Raw genomic sequence first — 16,900 nt, forward strand, 5'->3', positions numbered from 1 at the left:
CCCAGATCCAATGGGCCACTTCTGGTGGCAGTTAAGAATAAAAGAAACGCACATTTTGCTTTGGCTTTGGGAGTTACATGTAGACCAGGGCCAGGTAAGTGTGTGAGATTTCCTTCTCTAAAGAGCATTTTCAATTAGATCCAGCAATGGTTTCCTAGTCCCAGCCAATTGTTGAAATCGCATTTCGCTAAGTGTAAGGTTTGAACACATGAGCTCACAGTGTTACCGTGGAGTTCTGTATCATTGGCCCAGGAGCATTACCACCACGACACTGCCTTCCCCGCAGCACACCGCGTGGTCCCAATCTGTCGGTAGAAATACTCTATAACATACCCATGGGAACTGTAACTGGTAACAAGGTTGATATTTCCCTCTGCGTGCAAAGGAGGGAGTGAATGTTTCATCGTTTATAATCTTCTCTGAATTTCGTTGAAAATATCTTGAATCCCGTTCGTCTCATGGCCATGCGAGCAGATTCACTATGTTCTGTTTCGAGGATATGGTTCTCTGCGCGGTATTCTGGAAGAAAGTGGAAAGAGAGAGATTCAACGGCTCTAGTGCAACAAAGCGTTAAACGTGATCCTAGCGCCGAAATTTGGACTGTAGATTGGAGGAACGTTGATGTTCGAGGATGCACCAACACCCCGTGACCCCCGTGCCCTGTGACACAATGCTCTGTGACCACTCTCCCTGTGACTCCCACGCCCTCCAAGCCCCACATCTGCACCCTCACACCCTGTGAACCCCAGCCAGTGACCTCTCACCGTGACCCTTACACCCTGTGAACTCCACACCCTGTGACCCTCACACCCTGTTACCGCACACCCTATGACTCTCACCCACCCTGTGATGCTCACATCCTGTGAAACCCACACCATGACCTTCGCACCCTGTGATACTCCCACCCTGTGACTCTGACGTCCTGGCTGATGATGCCAGGTTACAGAACCATTTCGGAGAAAATATTTAGATTACAAAATGCCGAACAGCCCTCCCCACCCATACCCAGACGCACAATCTCTCTTAGCCCCCTGCAGAGAGTCTTGAAGACCTTCAGGTCAGTGAGTCCAAAGGAGACCCATGGGACTGGCATTCCAGTTATTTGGTGAGAAGTAATCCGTTCCAACCACGGAAATTGGCTGAACTCTGAAAAATAGATAACCTTCGAAGAAATTTCATTTATATCTCACTTCGTGCGATTCGGGGCGTCCCAAACAGCGTTACATTATATTAGGCGATAATATTTATTTACGAAACCTGTTTTAAAAGCTTCTTGGCCGTTATAGTGTCTACAACTTAGTTGTTAAATTGTTTTCCATGCACTGTTCTGGGCAATATCTCATGTGAAGTCTAACGCCCAACACGACAATAAAAACAGCAACTCGCACTTATCAAAGACCGAAAGAGAAACACGAGATGTAAATAGAAAGAAGACTTGGAAAAATAAAGGCGTATTCCGGTGTTTTTCTCTCTCTGTCCATAATAGACAACTCCTGGGAAAAAAAATCCAAAAGTACAGCAGTGAGAATTGGGGCAACTGAAGGCTCCCACGCCCAAAATAAGACACCCGTTCCTCAACCCCGGTAAAGCTGAGTTTGTGTCTGGCTCAAGATTTCTATGGGAGACGGGAGTGTCTCAGCTGCGCATAATGTCCCCATTTTATTTATAGAGTTTTAGCGTGAACTCTATCATCACTTAGAGAGCCCTGTCTGAGCTTCACACAATAATTCGAGGATGTCCCCTCCCAGTTCGTTCTCATCCTGAATGTTTACCGAATACTTTCACCATGAACCAATACTCGCAAAAATAAAGAAAACATTAAAACAGAGAATGAAACAGGAATATGATTATATCATAAAAGAAACCTCCAAATTTAATGTATGTGTGGAATGGACATAGAGTTTTGCAGTCTTGGAAATAGGTGCCAATATTTCAGTTAACATGTTATAATGTTAAAGACTACTTCGTAACCAACTACTTCGAGCCTAATCTAAGGATAGGTATATTTGGATGAAGTGACAAAAGATTAACTTGGGTTAGGGCGTTCACGGTCGGTACTGCTTCCTCAGCAGTTTGTGATAGACAGGGAAAGAAACTTTAGAGTAAGCGACCGGTCAGAATGAAAAAACATCATCTCCAAAAAAAGCCTCTGAATATTGGGCTCGTCCCCTCGTGGAGAAAGAGGCTGCCTGTCTCTTCATTCACTGGCACACAATTAACTAGCTTATTACCCATCCCCAATTCTCCACTGGAAAGTGCTTAAACCAGATGGATTCCTCCTACAAAGCCGTGATGCCTCGCCTTGTGGCCTGAATTTGACCATTTCCTCGAAGAGTTGAATTAAACTAATTAATGCAGTTAAAGTCCAATTTGTTGCGTTGCAATGTGAGCTGCATATGTCAGTTTGTAAAAGCTGGAATAAATAAAATTAACTGATAGGCTTCAATGCTTTTGTCAATTTCAGATCCTGCAGTTTTAGGTAAGAGTAATTTACCACAAATTAATTTCAACTGTCGCACTTGTTGCTCAACAGTAGCTGTCACACGCTTGCCAATTTCATCTCGTACTCGTTTTACTGAAGGGGTTAATTTCCCACACATTGTTTGCCCTCGAATTAAGGTATTTAGATAAAGAGATCATATTTGACTTTGGTAACTGATGAATGTTGAGGGTGTAAGTTGTTAGTAATTAGTGAATATATACATTTCCTGCCTTTCTCTCTCTAAAAAAACCCGTTATTCCCAAAATTTGTAAAAGTATATCACAAAATATTTTGACTTGAAAATTACAGAAAGTGCAATAAATTCAATTTGTCTCTAGGCATCATGTTCCACTCTTAGATGCCACAATATAATTGTAATGGTCTTAATAGTTGTAATATATATTTAATGACAATATAAAATCGAGAGACAAACCATTTGAAACGGAACATTACAGAAATTGCAATAAAATTAAACCCCTCTCTGTACAACATAATGAACTCAAGTACCTCAATACTATTTCAACCATCTAAATAAAGCACAGGCAAATGCTGGAACGTTTGCAGAAATATCTTTAGTCCAGCTCCAAACCACACAAACTAACCCTTCCCTCTTCAGCATATTGCTAACGGCTTGTATCCCATTTATGTGGATTGGGAATGTGTTAACCCGAGTGGCTACTGATGTCGAGTAATCAAGGCATTGAAGAGGGATCAGTTAAACACTTGAAGGGGCAAGGATCTTGATAGGCAGGGAAACAAGGACAGAATAGGAGTCACTGGACTGGAAACGTTAACTGTGCTTTCATTCCATAGATGCTGCCAGACCCGCCGAGTTTCTCCAGCAATTTCTTTTGTTGTTTCAGAATTTCAGCATTCGTAGTTCTTTGTTTTATTTCAGTGAGAATATTTGAAACGACACGAAATTACCAGTCACAATTAGATTGATTAACCTATAATATTGTAATCAATCGGTCGCTCCAGAATTGTGATATTGTGTTTTTTTAAAAAATCATTGGTCTTGTGATTTACTCGAATGATTTCGCTGGTGAAGAAAAATGATGGAATTTGTTAGAGCAGATGGTCAATCTTTCAATGGGTTGTAAAGACAGTGGAATTAAAGCAGCTCACCAGATTCTAATGGGAAGCTGCACTTGGGCGGGGTGTGATGCGGAAGGGTAATGGTGCCCCTCGGTAGGTTTACAGGAACACTCCTAATCGCGTGTGGACAGGGAGAATTGCATGCCCCGGCATTCAGTCCGGCTGAAGGTTCAAACGCGGCTTATCAGTGAAACTCAGGTGTTCCTTCACAAATAACCTTCATCTTCAAAGTGCAAAGATCACAACATGTGTACGTGTGGAATGTAAAGTCCTAGTTCGTTTTGTTTTTTTTGGTGTCTTTTGAAAACCTCGCAGTGTGTTGCAGACGTTTTTTTTTTAAAGTCAGTAGCTCTTGGAGGCTGTGGAACTGTCCCGGTTACCAAAGTTTAGAAACATTAACGCTTAACTCTAAGAAAGACGACTGCTTCTACCTCCGGATTTGGTGCTCCGCAGTAATGCGCAGTCACCATTGCCTGCAACGAACTTATTCTCTCTCAAAGGGCTTTATTAAACAGAAGTACGATTACAGTGTAGGTAGATGTGTAATTTACGCGAGGGCCCTTCCTTGGCTATTTCTCATTGTTTGAATTTCTTGCATTGACAGAAAGTATGGCGCGGGTTTCATGGATAACCTAACGTGTTGTTCCTAACAGGATCGATTACACAGTCAGCCCAACGCAGCTGGATTCTCTCCACATATATCACGTTACCTAACCCCACACCTACTGAAAGTTTATTGACTTTTCACCATTCTAAAGAAAACGGAATATTATACATGCCCAGAGACCCGCTGTGCTCTTTAAACCTAGTACCAGTCAGATTCAGCGAATGGACAGTGGAAGCTCGTTGTAGCTTGGCCTTTCCAGCATTTTTTAAAAATTGGATTGCCCAAATTATAGTTTTTTTCTGATAAAACGATCTCTGATTGTACCCGGGTAACAGATTGTTTATTTCAGATTCGATAGAATCTTTCTATCTCTCCAACCCTTCTTTATTAAAAATACAAGCCTCTTATCAACAGCACCGTTTTGTCTGGGCCTTTGCGGGTTCCTTTCTCTGCACATTGCCGGGACAGACCTCCAGTTCACATACCCCACGCTACACCCAGCCGCCAACTCTGTCCCCACACCCACACACTTAGACACGCGCGCAGACACACAGACACACGCACATACGCGCACACATATACTAACATACACATATACACACACATATACTCACATACACATATACACGCGCGCAGGATTCACATGCCATATTTTAAGATCAATTTCAAAAGAGATGATGTTTTCTTTTAACTCCAAGATCTTTAGCTCTCTGTTTTGGGAAGGCGATGGAGGCAGCTTCAATGATGACTTTCAACCCGAGAAGGAAAGGTTTACAGGGTAATGGGGAAAGAGCAGGGTAGTGGCACTAATGTGATGGGACGAATGGCCTCTTGCTGAGCTGTGCAGTTTGCAGGTCCACACATTTATTTTTTTTAAGCTAGAGACGTAACCTTAGACTTATTGCAGAGATTCCGTACCTTGTTGAACATCAGGGTGCGAATAATTATCTGGGCTAGAATAGTGGCTTCAGAAAACCGATGGGGCATTTGCTGCAAAAACAGCTGTACAATTTAGAAGAAAAGCCTGTAACACTGGAACTCGATTCGTACAATGTAATTACTTTCCAAACACAGAAGATACTGCTGGAGAAACTCAGTAGGCCTGGCAGCATCTGTAGATTAGACTAGATTAGATTCACCTACAGTGTGGAAACAGGGCCTTCGGCCCAACAAGTCCACCCCGCCCCTTGCAGCATCCCAGCCAGACCCATCCCCCTATAGCCCACACACACCCCTGAACGCTACGGGCAATTTAGCATGGCCGATCCACCTAGCCCGCACATCTTTGGACTGTGGGAGGAAACTGGACCACCCGGAGGAAACCCACGCAGACACGGGGAGAATGTGCAAACTCCACACAGACAGTTGCCCAAGGCCAGAATCGAACCCGGGTGCCTGGTGCTGTGAGGCTGCAGTGCTAACCACTGAGCCACTGTGCCACCCTAAAACGGAGAAAACACATTTTACATTTCTTCAGGAAACCTGTTCATCACGTCCCTGAGATAGGTTAGATATGAACGCGGAGCTGTGGAGTTCACAGGCAATGACACGATCACAGGCCAACAAGGGCATCCCTAAATTACCTACTATGGAGTTGATACAAATTGAATAACAGTTTGCCACTCTTCGTGGAATATAAAGTTATTATCCTCCAGGTTCTAAAGAATCACACCTTCCAGTTAGAATCTTTACAATACTTTGGCAGCATTGGGATTGGATGTTCTCTCTCCTGAGGAACCGGAACCAGAACACAGCACCTCGGGAGTCTCAATTCAATAACCACATAGTTGTGATTGGCCGATTATCGTTGACACAGTTCGCCTATCCGATCATTGTTTTGTCTTGCCCGAGTGTTCACCATTTCCCAACCCATCTAGGAGGTACATCGTGGGACCAGGACTAATGGATGGGCGACTTTCACTGAAAATGAATGGAATCTGAGTCCAGAAGCGAACATTCCTTTGGAGGAAAAATACCGGTGATATGCTGTTATCCTTTCTCCAGTTGATGGAATTCATTTAAATGGCCCCCATTTTAACACAATCCATATAGTGCATCACCCAGGCTGAGTCAAAATCGGGCCAATTCAATGAGTCCCTTTAAAATGGAGGCACCGATAAAGAAAGTGTACTTCCGTGAAATAGTGTGAGTCCTCATTGCAGAACACGTTGGGGTGTGGGGACAATAGAGAGGATTGTCCCCTCAGTGTCATCCGTTGTTACAGGGCTGTGCTATGTAGTAGCAGTGAACAGCGCAGAAGTAAACAAGCTCAGATACACTCAGAGGCTGCCGTGACGTCCCTCCGAAACAAAATAACTATTTAAAACTTCTTCCTGGAAGTAATCACAATTCCGTTTCGTTGGTTTGCTGAGGAAATAAACAAGACACGCAGCTGTCGGGATAAATTCTCAAGCGTAGCAGTAAATAATAAAAGAACAAACTCAACAATTATTAGTGCAAAGGTAAAAACTGCGGATACTGGAAATCTGAAACGAAAACAAAATTTGCTGGAGAAACCCAGCAGGTCTGGCAGTATCTGTGAAAAGAGAAAAACAGAGAATCACTGAACTCCAAACATTAAGTCTGTTTTCTCTGATTTTATTATCCGTTGTGAATGAAGCTTGTATTTGTGGTTCTAACAATAACCGTAACAACATTTTCAGTACACGCGTCTCTTCCGGTCCACCAGTTTTGAGTGCAGTCACAATCTGAAGCTCGATAGAATTGGTTTCGTGCCTGTTTCTTACTCTAATCCCGGCTACGGCTCGTACTCGGACGTAAACTCATCGTTAACCAACCGAAAATGAAGAAATGCGCTGACAGGGCAGGAGATGCTGCATCGTATGTTCAAGCATCAAACTAAAAACGCAGACATGAGGAAAAATCCTTCCTGACCCCTCGACACATTCCGCGCGAGTGTTTCTGGAATTAGCCAGGCATTTCTCACTGCACAGTTTCAGCGACGGCTGTAATTCCACGACCCCAGAGAGTCTGACTTTGCTCACTCGCTGTAGGAAAATAAACTGCATGTTGAATTCAACTCTGTCATCTTTCAGGAACACAATTAAAACCAGTCAATATTATTGCCCAGACATTTCCTGTAAAATTCGCATGTGTATCCATCGGTTTTAAAATCTTAACCGGCCCTGAGGTAATTGATTCAAATAATATTCAATTTGCACATCGATTATTATTCAGGATGCTTTGTGAAAGTACACAGTTGATCTTGTCACGTTCGCAGTGTTTATTACCTCACTTCTGCAGTGTTTCGTAGTTGAACGATTACAGAATAAAGAAAATGTCCCATTAAAATAACGATCAACAGCCCATCATTTGTAAGTTAGTGAATCAACCCCACTCACGATTTTAAACAGTCTTCTTTTAACAATAATTTTTAACAGTAACCATGATGTGGAGGTGCCGGTGTTTGACTGGAGTGAACGAATTCAAAAGTCACACGACACCAGGTTATAGTCCAACGCGTTTACTTGAAATCACAGATTTCGGAGGGCTGTTCCGAAAGCTTGTGATTTCAGATAGACCTGTTGGACTATAACCTCGTGTCGTGTGACTTCTGATTCTTACAACAGAGTTTCCCTCCAACATTTACTGTGGATTGGGAAGAAGGGTTACATGATCCGAAACCCTTCCAAATTCTCAGTAAAAATCGCTCCCGTTATTTAGCATATAACAGGTCTACATAGATCTGAAAACGTTTTGTTTTAAATTAAAATTAAATAGAAAAATAATTATACAACATTTAGGTTACTGGAAAATGAAATTCTCACAGTTATGGAGGCGGATCACGATTCTGTAAAACCTCCAAATACCTAGATGCGAAAAAGCACACTGTCCCTTGAACCTGTTAAAACGTTTGTCGAATTTCTTGAACTTTATTCGATAACAGTCGCTGATAGTTTAGAACCACATTTGCACACACATATGGTTATTGCTTTCAGAAGGAAAATAAATAACTACGTTTTACATATCGCCTCTAAGCTATGAGAAACTGTGGGCCTGATTAAAGCCCCTGTGTGGTGGCGAACTTAAAAGAACATCTTTTCCCAGGTTTCATGATCTGCAATGTCTAGACCTGCGATAAGATATATATTCTGGATACAGTTGTAGAATAACGTTTAACAGGCGTTTTCAAAAACAAGAACGCAGAGTGACACAACATGAGGTACTTCAGACAAACTAATCCTCCATCATATAAATAAAACAAAGAATTAATTTAGATAAATGTGAGGTGCTGCATTTGGGAAAGGCAAATCAGGGCACGACTTGTACACTTAATGGCAAGGTCCTGGGGAGTGTTGCTTGGAGACCTTGGAGTGGAGTTTCATAGTTCCTTGAAATTGGAGGGGCAGGTAGATATGATAGTGAAGACGGCATTTGGTACGCTTGCCTTTATTACAGGAGTCAGAATGTCATGTTGCGGCTGTACAGGACATTGGTTAGGTCACTCATGGAGTACTGGTCACCCTGCTATAGGAATGATGCTTTGAAACTTGAAAGGATTCAGAAAAGATTTACGAGGATGTTGTCAGGGTTGGAGGGTTTGAGCTACAGGGAGAGGCTGAATAGACTGAAGCTATTTTCCCTGGAGCGTTGAAGGCTGAAGGGTGACCTTATAGAGATTCATAAAACCATGAAAGGCATGGATAGGGTAAATTGACAAGGTCTTTACCCTGGAATTGGGGAGTCCAGAATTAGAGGGCATTGGCTTAATGTGAGAGGGGAAAGATTTAAAAGGGACCGAAGGGGCAACATTTTCATGCAGAAGGTGGTGCGTGTATGGAATGAACTACCAGAGAACCTGTTGAAAGCTGGTACAAATACAATATTTAAAAGGCACCTGGATGGGTATATGAATAGGAAGGGTTTAGAGGGATATGGACCAAATGCATAATTGGGACTAAACCCATCTTGGATATCTAGTCTACTTGGGGCAGTTGGAACAAAAGGTCTGTTTCCATGCTATCGCTATGCATCTATGACTCTCTAACTATGGATGCTGGAAATCTGGAATAAAAACAGAAATTGCTGGAGAAATTCAACGTGTCTGGCAGTATCCGTGGAGAGAGAAACAAAGTTAACGTTTAGATTCCAGTGTCTCTTCAGAACTAATTTCAGTTCAGAATCAATAATCAGAAGGATCACTGGACCCGAAATGTTAACAGAGTTGATAGAGCAGAGTGAATGTTCCGGGTTCAGTGGCCCTTCTTCAGAACTCGTTTGCTGAGTTTTTTGAGTCGTTTCTGTTTTAGCCCACCATCGCCTCATTCAGCTCTTCAACCTGCAGGAATTTAGCCGCAGTCCTCAGTGCATCAGGCTAATTCAGTTCAGATAGTTGTTAGATGTAGTTTGCCCAAGGGGAAGCCCACATTTAATGTCGTCATCTTTACAATGAAGTGTCCCTGGGCTCCAGGTCTCAGTCTGCTCAGGGTCGTGGGTTTGGGCTGTGGGTTTCCATGTAACTGAATAGGCTGGGGGTCTGGGCCCAGAGATCTTTGGCTACAATGAAGAAAGTTCCATCAGGTAGTTAGTTATCCCTGTGGCCTAACTCAGCTTCAGTTTGCATTAAAACCTGATGCAGCTTGAAGGGTAAGTTGTTGTAATTTTGATCCCCAATAACTACATAATACAGGAGGCGTTTGCGCCTTATGCATTGCAATGCTGCACAACCTGGCTGAGGATGGTGCCTGTTTAACATGACATGGTGGCGCTGGGCTCACTTTGTCAGCTGAAACACACCATTCAGATGGGCCTTTTTCAGTCTGCTTTTCCAATGGCTACATTCCAGTTGTTGGGAGTCATGGCCAACTTTGGCACTGACATCCCGCAGAAGAGTGGCTATTCCTTCTTTTGGGATAGCAGAGAGGCCTTCAACATGGTTACAATAGAAATTATCCTTGACATCTCCCAGAGTCCAGACACAGATGCTCGATTGATTACAGCTGGTGGGGAACTATCATGAATGTTTCGTTGCATAATTGAATTGCTCTGGTAGTGTGTCAAGATCCTATTTTGGAGGTACAACCAAAAAAATCCACTTGGACACAAGGCTCGATGTCAGTTATCACCAGTATATTCCCTCAACTGTCCCTACACAGGAGGATGGGTCTGATGGAGCCAGTGGTTTCAAATTGGTTTCTTGACCCTTCACATTATAAGAATGCAGTTTATCCTCCTATGCAGCCACTCTTGAGATTATCGGTGCATGTTCTAATATCCCAAGTTGCAAAATGTATATTTTTTCTTTGGCCCTGAAACTGATAATCCCAGGCGAAAGTGGGACAGTACCTTGAAGTTGTTGTTTTCTAGCTCTTTCCCAGAGTGGGGTGAGCAGAGGGTATGCTGAAGAGGGCTGTTAATTACAGTCTGCTGCCCAAAGACACCCCTCTCCTAACATAGGTGTCCAGTGACCTTCAATGTATCAGTTGCCTGTGTGAAGATGCACAGTTTTTTGACTACTCCTATAAATACTCCTTCACTAGTGGACTCAGTGAATGGATACAGATAGAAAGTTGCATTTGACTACCATGGGCCATCAATTGTCCGCACATTCCTGGATGTTGCTAGTCAGATTTCAGTTTGTATGTTGAACCAGATTGACTGGCATCTCCTTGCCAGTTCAGCCTTCACACACCTCTGTAGCCAATGAGGCCTAAGTCTTCCTTCCCTTGTTCTGACACTGAGGACTTCATGGGCTGTACTTTCACTGGAAATTCCCTCTTATCTTGCCATCGACAGTGGCCTTACTTGAGGCAAGGATCTTCAATACCATCATTCAAGGTATTCTCAGAGGCTACAGTCTCTCAGGACGTGATCCACAGAGGGTAAAAAATCACCTCCACATTCAGTTGACCGGTGGTGCATATAAACCAAAGGAACTGCAGATGCTGTAAATCAGAAACAAAATCAGAAATTGCTGGTAAAGCTCAGCAGGTCTGGCAGTATCTGTGGAGAGAAATCAGAATGCATGTTTCGGGTTGAGTGACCTTTCCTCAGAACTGGTTCTGAGTTCTAAGGAAGTGTTACTCAACCTGAGACATTAACTCTGATTTCTCTCCACAGATACTGCTGGACTTGCTGACTATTTCCAGCAACTTCTGTTTTTTGAACTGTGCACGTGTATTTTACAAACATTGCTGAAAAATGTTTCATCAATGTTTTGCTCTCATTGGGGCAGTTTGTAAGAAATACTGATGAAAAAGATGAACAATTTTCATAATATTAGTGAGGGAAGTGCCGGTTGGGTGCCAAATGCACTCTGCTTATTCGTGGAATTGCCATGGAGAATTGACCAGGATGATGGTGACTGACAGTTAACTGTTATTTTTAATTTAAACAAAGCTTGGCAGTTAGCTGTCAGTTGTCATAAAACTACAGCATTCTCCATAGAAATGTCTCTGTCAATTACATTCCACTTGCGAACCATCAGCATTTCCCTCTCAAACAGTGTATATGTTGTTTTCCATTTACTTTGGTGTTTTATGTAAGTTGGAGTTAGCAATAACTGCAGATGCTGGAGTCAGAGATAACACAGTGTGGAGCTGGAGGAACACAGCAGGTCAGGCAGCATCAGAGGAACAGAAAAGTCGACGTTTCGTGTTTACACCTTACCTCAGGACAATTTCTTGTAAGTTGTCCTGATGAGAGCAAGTCACAAGGCTTTGACAAAATATATCTTTTTTCAGTACTTCTCATATGCTGTACTATCAAGCGGAGATGTTAAATATTTTCCGAAAGGGCATTGTACAATTCGGGTACACGTTTCTGTGGTAAATGGTCTCTAATTCCATTACAGAAATTGTTCGAATATTATTGAGGGCGCTGTGAGTTAGGCTGTTGGACGAAAACAGCTGGGAAGTTTTCCAGTTCTGACATTCTCTAAAGTTGTCAGCGGCTCTTGGGAGTTGTTGATAACCTTCCAGATTTGTGACACCGAGATCTGAGGCAGCCGAGTCTGAAGGATTTGAGTGTGAATGCGTGTGCTTCTCAAAATCGATTTGTACTTTTTTGTACAATGTACAGGTCCGCTTGAGACAAACCGTTAAAATTCCGCTAAATATCAAAAGACTTAGGCAATGTGTAACTTACAGTGGGCCATTATAATGAGATCATCCGAAACTTTCAGTAGCAAGGTGAAATGTAACATCTTTAAAACGTTTCTTTTGTTCTGGTTTGATCTATTTATCCTGCTCTGTCTTATATCCAAGCATCCATCAATGTCATTTGCAACTTTGCCACGTAACAAATTATCGAGAATATTCTCCATACTGTCCCAATCGTCTTTATCTGTTTTTATGCTTTCTGTTAGAATTGTGCTGTTTCCACTCCCTATGCACAGGACTTGAAAACGTGCACAAAAAACTCCTCAATATAGTCGAAGAGATCGACGACGCAAAAAAGACCCTTCGGCCCATCGAGTCTGCACCAGTCAAGAACAACCACCGAAGCATTCTCAACCCATTTCCCAACATTGGCCCACAGCCTGTAATGGCTTGGCATCGGAAGCGCGCACGTTCACTGTTACGAGGATTTCAGCATCTGCCACCCTTAGAGGCAGGTTGCGGCCACCCTCTGGGTGAATTCGAAATTCCTCACATCCCTTCCAAACCACCTGGCCCCCTCTTTTGGTCTATCCCCCCGGTCACTGCTCCCCTCCCACCAAGGAGCAAATGTTTTTTCTCCACTACCCTGTCCAGATAGTCACTTTGCCATACTTGCTGGGAGGAGCAACTTGTTTTTAACCCAAGACTTTCCAGATTTTTTGTCTCAGTCCCACAATGCACCCTACGTTTCTCACTGGGAGTCACTGACATTCGCATGGATCTGCATTCCAAACCAACGAACATGCAAATTCCCAACAGCTCAGACCGTGAGCGACCAAAGCGACAGATTCTCCTGTGCTCCCCCGCGCCCTCCCCACCCCCGGTCTGATTCTGCACATCTAGCCTGTTGATTATTTGTGTCAAGGGCTTACATTCGATGGCAGCCTTTTCCAATCTGATTCAGGCCTGCTCCAACGTGAATGTGTTGGCCGGGCAGGAGCCTGAGGAGCCGAGAGCACGGGGTCAACATTGAGACAGTGCCCGTTTCCAAACAGCAACCACATTGTGAGAAAGGTCTTAGACTAGCACTAAATCACCCACAGCCTAAAGTTCAAAACGAACGGAAGGAGACTGCCCTTCAGGAAAAAAACTATAATCTAATACTGTTAATAATTAATATTACATTAAGATATTTCCTGCGTATCGATTATTACCAGCCTCATAGCGCCAGGGACCTGGGTTCGATTCCACCCTCGGGCGACTGCCCTGTGTGGAGTTTGCTCATTCTCCCTGTGTCTGCGTGGGTTACTTCCGGGTGCTCCGGTTTCCTCCCACAGTCCAAAGATGTGCAGGCTAGGTGGATTGGCCATGCTAAATTGCCGGTGGTGTTCAGGGGTGTGTAGATTAGGTGGGTTGTAGTGGAATGGGTCTGTGTGGGATGAGGGTCGGTGTGGACTTGTTGGGCCGAAGGGCCTGTTTCCACACACAGTAGGGATTCTATGAAGATCTAACCTTCGGACTGTTTACTACAGTTGTATAGCCAGCTACATAATTGTAACTTTGAAAACAAAAACAAAGTTGCTGGAAAAGCTCAGCAGGTCTATGAAGCAGAAGACAGAGTTAACGTTTCGGGTCCGGTGGCCTTTCCTCAGAACTGGACCCGAAACGTTAACTCTGAATTTTTTCTTTAGAGATGCTGCCAGAACTGCTGAGATTTTCCAGCAACTTCTGTTTTTGTTCCTGATTTACAGCATCCGCAGTTCTTTTATTTTTTATTTAGTATGTAACCTTAAAACCCTGGTGCCTTGATTGAAGTATCTGTTACTCTGTTCAGAGATGTTATTACACACCTCTGTAACTGGGTCTTGAACCTGGGTCACCAGAGATGGGACGCTACAACTGCATCACAATAATTGTAACTTTTAAAAGAACTCCCCAAGTGGAAGGTGTCACTGTTTTAGCATTGATGCCTTAACAGCAGAATAAGCTTTGAGGTCATCATGAAATACTCTTTCTCAAACTCGCCCCTCGCCTGAGGTGTGGTGACCTTCGGGTAAAAAACTGCACCTATCGCTTCTTTCTCTCTTTAATGTGAGAGCAGTCCTCTCACATTATGGGATTATGACGATTTTCCCTTTATCAGTGCAGCGTGATCTAACAGGGAGAGCGTGCCAAGGCTGGAATCCAATGTGTCACAGGGAGCCTATGATGGGACTTTATCTCGGTTTATTGACAATGGGCCGAATGGGATTTTGTGAATTGGCCAACATTTTTTGCAAAAGATCGTGACGGAAGTAGTTCAGGTATGAAATGAGCGCAGGAAATTAGACAGGGTTCTGAACATCTGAACAGGGGCATGTAAACCCCCAGAGTGTAAATTGATGATAAATGACTCAGCGCACTGGCGTATAACAGGGAACGACGCGCGGTCTAGTCGCTTGCGAGAGGTAAGTTTTGAAATGAAAATATATGAACACCTTGTTCACGACACCAATGTACAATCCAATGCACATTTGCAATAACATGATGATTATCAAACTTCTCATCAATTCATTTTTCAGCTGGAAATTTTAGAATGAGTTTTTTCCCCCCACACCACGTTTTCGAAAGATTTCATCACCCCTTTCGTTTTCCTCACCCTATCTGGGATTGCTTCCTTCCTTCGATCATCAAAAATTTCGAGCGATCTGAAAGGCACTTCCCCATTGGAGCTCATCAGGCAAAGAGTGCACGTCCATTGGCTGAACGGAGCACCAACGTTCTACTGACGAGCAGAGAAGTCATTGACCTCGAAGAAATCCCATCTTTGCCCAGGCCATCCTTCCTTCCCTCATTGTAACAGCATGTATCTATATCGTCAGGAATAGAAACCGCGTGCAGAAACACCTCAGTTAGTGAAACTCCAACACTTCCCATTCTACAAATGATCAGTTAAATCCGCAAAACTCTAGGTTTTTCAGTTTGACGTTTTCAACTGCCCGCAACTCTCTGCAACTAAAATGGAATAACTTTTTTAGAAAGATGAGTTGAAACTTGAATGGTTATTGCTATAATTTAAGCTCTTACGATTGGGGTACTATAGATTTCCATGCTCAGCGCAGATTTCTTCCGCCTGTTTTTGCTGGTGTGAAGTCCAAATCCCAACTGAGAGGAATCCCTCCGCTTTCAGAATCCTTTCAGGCAGGAAAATCGCCTAAATCCAACATAACACAGGCAAGATCCACTGCTACTGGTTATCTCATGTGGGAAAGTCTGCGACAAATCTGTGCACAGCAAGACTCCACGGAGGCAAAGATAATCTGCCTCAGTGACGTTGCTTGATGTAATCAAAAACTGGCTGAGCAATTCTTGGAAATAATTATACAGAGTCATTTAACCTAAACCTGAGCGAGAAGACCCGAGAAGTGACGGGAGAGCTCTCCCTCAACACTGCACTGGGACCGAAATGTTACCTGCGACTGAAAATAAAATACTGCGGATACTGGACTGGGGAGGCGAAGAGCTCCTGCCATTATCATTGGGCTGTTAATCCAGAGACCCAGGTAACATTTAAAAACCAAAAGAGCTGCGGATGCTGTAAATCAGGAACAAAAACAAAGTTGCTGGAAAAGCTCAGCACGTCTGGCAGCATCTGTGAAGGAGAAAACAGAGTTAACGTTTCGGGTCCGGTGAACCCAGTTCTGAGGAAGGGTCACCGGATCCGAAACGTTAACTCTGTCTTCTCCTTCACAGATGCTGCCAGACCTGCTGAGCTTTTCCAGCAACTTTGTTTTTGACCCAGAAAACAATCTGAGGATCCGGCTTCGAATCTTGCTACGGCAGATGGTGGAATTTGAATTCAGTAAAATTTTTGCAATGGAGAATCTAATGATGACCATGAATCGTTTGTTGGGGGAAAAACCCCATCTGGTTCACTAAGGTGCTTTCTGGAAGGAAACTGCTATCCTTACCTGGGTCTGGCCTACGTGTGACTACAGACCCACAGCAATGTGGTTGACTCTGAACTGCCCTCTGGGCAATTAGGAATGGGCTATAAATGCTACCCTAGCAGCGACACCCTCATTCCGTTAACGAATAAAGGAAACCTGAAATAAATAAGAGGATATAGGGGAAAGCCGTCAGATGTAGCAACCGCTGTAGAGAGGGAGCGAAATCTTTTGAGTCTAATGTGACGTATTGTTGGCTGTGGCATCTTGAAAGTGTCTCTGGGCTCCCTAATTCGCGGTAATATTCTGGGAGCAAGGGTTCGAATCCCACTGTGGCGTTAGGAAATGCAGTTTCTCTGAATAAATGCTTGGTAATGTTTGTGCAGCTACATCCCATTGAATAAGATCCGGATAAACTAAAATACTGCGGATTCTGGGAATCTGAAGCAAGTAAAGAGCACTGGGGAGACTCAACAAGTTTGGCAGCATCTGTAGACAGGTAAAGAAGATTCGATGTTTCGAGCGATGGTAGGAACTGCAGATGCTGGAGAACTTGTGATAACAAGGTGTAGAGCTGGATGAACACAGCAGGCCGAGCAGCATCAGAGGAGCAGGAAAGCTGATGTTTCGGGCCTAGATCAGAAAATGAAGAAGGGGTCTAGGCCCGAAACGTCAGCCTTCCGGTTGCTCTGATGCTGCTTGGCCTGCTGCGTTCATCCAGCTCTGC

This window comes from Stegostoma tigrinum, chromosome 26 (assembly GCF_030684315.1).
Source record: "Stegostoma tigrinum isolate sSteTig4 chromosome 26, sSteTig4.hap1, whole genome shotgun sequence".
In the NCBI taxonomy this organism is placed as follows: domain Eukaryota; kingdom Metazoa; phylum Chordata; class Chondrichthyes; order Orectolobiformes; family Stegostomatidae; genus Stegostoma; species Stegostoma tigrinum.